This window comes from Atractosteus spatula, chromosome 26 (assembly GCF_055471065.1).
Source record: "Atractosteus spatula isolate fAtrSpa1 chromosome 26, fAtrSpa1.hap1, whole genome shotgun sequence".
Lineage (NCBI taxonomy): Eukaryota > Metazoa > Chordata > Actinopteri > Semionotiformes > Lepisosteidae > Atractosteus > Atractosteus spatula.
This window is the reverse complement of record NC_142731.1, coordinates 6,512,004-6,518,050: the sequence shown is the minus strand read 5'-3', so window position 1 is coordinate 6,518,050 and position 6,047 is coordinate 6,512,004.

The window sequence follows — 6,047 nt, the reverse complement described above, 5'->3', positions numbered from 1 at the left end:
AGCCACCGGTCTCCCCTCTTTGGCGTCTCTCGGTAAGGAGGGTAACAAGTGCTGAAGCCTCCCTTCTTCTCTCCGGCAGAGGGAATAAGGAGAGAATACTCCCCTCCCTCACTCTCCCTGCTCCTGCGCTCTCTCACGAGCTGTAAGCCGACCCATCGCCTCTCCCCCCTCTCTCACCCCTCCCTCCGTATTCACTGCTCTCCCCTCCCCCCCCCCCTGAGAGAAAGCGACATAGCGAAGGAGGGAGGGAGGGGGAACCATGTGACCGTGGGCAGTGGTCTGTGGGATTCTCTGACAGCTGTCCAGCTCATACCTCTGTGAGAATGTCCGTCGCCGTTGACAACCGCTGTCGTGGGCATGGCAGCCATCTGGCTCCAGGTTCGCTGCTATAGGCTGGGAGACTACCATCCTTAAACCCCCCTCCTGGGGCATGCTGGGATCCGTAGTCCTCCTGCTCTGATGGAAAAGGAGTAGCATTCAACAGTCGTGTCTTAAAGAGGCATTTTCCACAACCCTGCTGCACTCAAAGGCCGTTTCTCCATCATGGCAACATACTCTCCTGTACTGACAAAACCACCAGGGTCATGAACGTCGTTACCAGACCATGCATGGTGTACAAACCTAAGCCATCTGGGTGCTGTGTGTGCAGATTTTTTTTATTCTTTTATTTAACCAGATGAATCGGTTCAGGATTAATTCGCTTTTGCAATGCAGACCTGGAAACCTACACAGCAGGGCAATCACTGGAGCGGATTTTGAGGAAGTCCCTTCCTCTAGAGTGCAGCAGTGCTCCCTTCCGCCCCGCGTTCTGCGCTGTACTGGGTACATGTCACACTACAGACTGCTGGACCGGATCTGGACTGATCTGAGCTGTAGCCTGTTGTGCTCGCTAACTATTGGCATGGAAGGGGGAAATGGAATGAAAAAGAACTTCAAAAAAAAACATGCCGTGAGTGAGGGAAAGGTGGCAGAAGAGAATGCCGCACTTCGAGAGAGATGCAAAACCGGAGCCCCTGTCAGTGTGGGAGCTTCCCATGGACTCTGGCTGTACTTAAAGTTACAGCTCCTAATTCCAATCAAAGAGGCTGCGCACAAAGTGAAAACGATCCAGGAACACGATATTTAGGCTCCTCTTTAGTTTTCTCGGTTTACATTCTGACTCCCACGCTCCCCCCCAAAAGGACACGGAACCCCTACCGCTCACACGCATGTCTGGACAAACACGCCGCGCGCGCCCAGACGCACACACACCCTCCCCGAAACACACAAGCGCCCATGGCCAAACGCACACAGCAAACAAGAGCTCCTCAGTCATTCAGGAAGAAGACATCCTCCAGTGCTTCCCCCCCGGCTCTATCTCGGGAAACTCACACCCTACAACAACAGGAACTCGGGGCCCGGCTGCGGGGGCCAGCAAGCACGAGGCCGGGCTGCTGGGGTAAACAGCCATCGCAGCAGCAGGGCAGCAGATCAACGGGGCAGCAGAGGAGCAGAGCAACAGGGCAGCAGATCAACCAGGCAGCAGCAGGGCAGCAGAGGAGCAGAGCAACAGGGCAACAGGGCAACAGGGCAGCAGATCAACAGGGCAGCAGCAGGGCAGCAGATCAACCGGGCAGCAGAGGAGCAGAGCAACAGGGCAGCAGATCAACCAGGCAGCAGAGGAGCAGAGCAACAGGGCAGCAGATCAACCAGGCAGCAGCAGAGGAGCAGAGCAACAGGGCAACAGGGCAACAGGGCAACAGGGCAACAGGGCAACAGGGCAACAGGGCAGCAGCAGGGCAGCAGCAGGGCAGCAGATCAACCGGGCAGCAGCAGGGAAAAGCGACAGGGCAGCAGCAGGGAAAAGCGACAGGGCAGCAGATCAACAGGGCAGCAGTGCAACATGAAGGGCAACAGGGCAGCAGGGGAGCAAAGCGACAGGACAGCAGGGAAGCAGATCAACTGGGCAGCAGGGCAGCATGGCCCAAGCCGTGGAGCACCTCACTGAATTATCCCATCGGCTTTAAATCTGTCTTTATAAAGCTCTGTCCTAAAAATGCAAATGACCCCCCAAAAAAGGGCCAATATAAACTGTACATACACAACACCTGGCACAAACCAGAGAACACACAGCTGCACCAGGCAGTAACCTGTCACAGTTACTCAGAGAGCTCTTCTGTACACCAGGTGCACAGATATGCGTGCAGGAAAACTGTGGTTCCTTCATAACAGGGAATTGTGAAATATGACGAGCACCTACAGCATGGATTGTTAGGGAATTTTATTCCCCGTTTTTCTTTTGCTTTCAGTTTTGCAATACTTTACAAGCTCTGTAGCTTTACTCATGTTCTGGCAAAAATATTGTCTATCCATTAATTATTGATTGAACGCAGCCTCTTCAGTCCCAAGCAGCGACGCCTGTGAGAGAACTTGATACAAGTGTTTTCAATCCTGTAAGGCTTCAACTCCACTTTACTTCTGAGAGGTGCAACAACATTGAAGGATCTCCCCTGTGCTGCGGTGGTCAGTCAGGGTAGTGCACATTTTCAGTCTTACTGCTGCCCAGAGAGGAAGACTAGGGACTTCAAGGTCCAAAATACTGCAGATACTTCCAGGAAGGCATGCATAGAATATAACTCTTGCACTCGGAAAAAATAAGAGCAGGCACAGGTCAGGATACAAGAACAGGCATGAATTATAATTGCAGGAGAGTTCTTAATAAGTGCGTTTTCTACACTCGTGTGACCTGCTTTTCCCCTATATCTGATTCTACCAGGTCGATCCTCTGTCAATAAAGAAAAACTTTAAAGACAGCACTAAAGGAGAGTCAGGCAACCACACTGGAAGGAAACGTCCACGCCAAAAAAAGCCCTGTGTGATTGTCCTGTGGCAACGAAGAGCAAAAAGAGGAGAGATGAAGATGAGGAAAGAAAACCGATGGAAAGTTGCGAGAGAAAAATGCAGAGAAGGGGCAGGAGGCTGCAGAGGAAAAGAGAGGGAGATAGTGTTGGATTAAGGTTGAAGCAACCTCCTAACATCGATCAGCAGAAACGCACAAGACTGTGCAGAACAAGCATTAGGGAGGCCAGACCAGGAGAGGAAGACAGCCGAGACGGCCAGGACAACACAGGGGCCTGGAAAACCCAGGACTCTCGGCAGAGCGAAACAGGAGCTGGAAACCTCCCAGCAGGAGCAGAGAGAGAGACACAGAAAGGGCACACATGCCGGTTCAGAGAGGGGACTGAACTGGACGGTGTACAAAACAAGCAAAATAAGAGAAGCAAGCCTGTAAGATTACAACTGGGAAGCAATTTAGTCCACACTGATCCAAGGATCCAGCTGTTCTTTAAAGGACACTCCACTCCAAGTGCTTTACAGGTAATGGGGATCCCCTCCTCCACCACCAGTGTGTGCAGCCCCACCTGGATGATGCAACAGCAGCCATAGTGCGCCAGTACACTCCCCACACACCAGCTCTCAGTGGGGAGGAGAGCAGAGTGATGGAGCCAGTTCAGAGATGGGGATTATTAGGAGGCCATGATGGGTAAAGGCCAGGGGGAAATCTGGCCAGGACACCAGGCTATGATGGCCCATAAGCACACCCCTGCTCTTTTCGAGATTCTTTTATCATCTCAAGATAATTTAACAGGAAATCCTTAAGTGTCCGCTCTGCTTCATTCGCGCGAGCCCTTGTCGTTCAGTCGGCCTTTTCTCCCGCGCCACTCCATCGAGAGACCCGGAGGAACAGTTTCGGCGGGAAGCGGGGGGGGGGGGGGGGGGAGCTGTAAGGAACTGCTGCGCGAGAGGTAAGTGGGGAGGGGATGGGGGGGGGTCCCCACAGGAGGGGAGAGCGACGGGACGTGTGGGCTGTGTCAGAGGGGCGTCGTGCGATGCCTTGCGAGGTCGCGGAGAGAGTGAGGAGGAGAGAGCTCTGCTCCTATTGGCCGCGAGGGAACAGCGGGGTTATTGTTGTGGCGCGAAGGGGGCAAGTTCCATTATTGCCACTGGAATTCGGAATATTTCACACACACACAGGGGACAGGCAAGGCCTTCACATGGGGCAGGAAATGGACATGAGGAGGGGCGAGGAGGGGCGGGGAGGGGGGGCCAGGAGCGGACAAGCCGAGACAGAACGCGGGGGTTTATTTCTAGACAATAAATATCAGAAAGAGCAGATAAAATTAGACCTGAGGAAGAGAGGCCTTGGGAGGGGCTCCAGATCACAGCAAGGAGGGGTGAGGAGATCTGGCCTGGGCTCCTTGTAGGCGAGAGGTCACCCATGGAAGAGCAGGAGAGGTGACGCACAGGGGCAGCTGTAACCTCCCATCTTTACCAGGGGGGTGCTGCAGGTTTCAGCCACCACTGGGAGAGATGGGTCTGAACCCACAGGGCTGCAGGTACGGGCCGCTGACGCGCTGATACCGTTTAGCGGGCAGGAGCCAAGCGATCGGTTTGAACTTTCTGCTCTTGGCAGAAAACACCCCAGGCAGGGGCCAGCGACCGACCGCGCCAGCCAACGCTTCCCAGAGACCATCAGCGTGAAAAACACAAAATAATCCCCACCTTCATCACGCAACGGGTCTCCCGTGTGGCTCAGCTGCCAGGCCACGGTCTGCGTGCTTTCGGGTCGAAGTGGGAGGGCGCCATCTGCTGGTGAGTGCAGGCCGAGCTCTGGAGTCCAGAAGACACTGGGACTGATTCTGGGCCATAAGTAGCACAGAGGCTCTCAGGCCCGGTCCACACACCTGTTGCTCTCTCTTTCAGCTGAGCTCTCAATCGTGCAGCCGAATCCTTTCCTTAACGAAATAACGGAATTCTTCGTTCGCCATACTTAAACCCATTGGGTGCATCTGCCTTTTAAGTGTTTTTTTTTTGGCTGCACATGCAATTTAAAACCACCAAGTTCCAAACAGCACAAAAATAAAGCAAAGAGCTCTTGAAAGTGCACAGCGGTATTATAAATAAAATGCACGGGGTACATCGTACCCGTCTTATACCTCAAGGCTAGGAAAAGAAACTCATCACAGTATCCAAGGTTTACATTAATTCTCCCCTTAGTAAAAAACTGCTCCTGGTAAAAAAAAACTGGACTGCAAGTCGCTGTTCATAGCTTATAGCCACTAGCGTGTTCCCCACGAGAGACTCTCATAGCCTCCAACTCAGACTCCCAGCTGAGGGGCCGCAGCCTGCGGGCTTGCGGGTGGAAGTAGGAGGGCGCCATCTGCCGGCGAGCTACTGGAGGTGCGCCTACGAAATCACAATGAGCCCTATTAACTTCTCACCCGGGCCGTGTGTACATGCTCTGACTCCCACGAACCCTTCCAGCGTAATTCTTCAAATTCTCCTCACATTAGGATAGCTATGAGAATGAAGTCGCCCCCACGTAAAATAATTACAATACATCTTGTTTTTCTATTTCTTGTTCGTGCTGGATAGGATACAAGGGCCCTATACAGAATATAAATCTTCAGAATTAACCTCGAAAAACCCGGTTCCGGAACGAGACGTTGGAGAAACTTCCAGACTTGTGGCTGGTCTGTGCTGCCGATGAGCTTCAGAGCACTGTGCAGCCGGAACGCAGGCGCCAAGCAAAAAAACTACTCTCATCAGAAATCAACACGCGGAATCGCTCTCTACATGACTTCTGAAGACGTTATATGAATCCATACGATTATATTCATACATGATTTACAACAGCGACACTGCACGGAGTTTCATCCTATCGGAAACGTCTGTGGTGTCCGCAGATCTAATCTGCTCACTAAAGAAAGGATGCTGTACGATTTAGAAATTTAATAATAACTGGTCACAGATAAAAAGGTACCGGTGCCGTCAATACAGATCAGCCCCCCTGTTGCAGTAACTGCAGTTGGTGTTTCTGGAAATGCAATAGTATACTGTAGCTTCTGTTCCCTCATCCCCCTGTGCTTGATGTGCTTTCACGCCCGTTTGATCTCACCTGGGCGGGTCTGTAGTTCTCCCTGTCGTTTAACGCGACGAACACACGCTCTCACGTCCTCCTCCTCTGGGGGGGGGAAAAAAGGACAAAAATCCATGAATCCCCATCT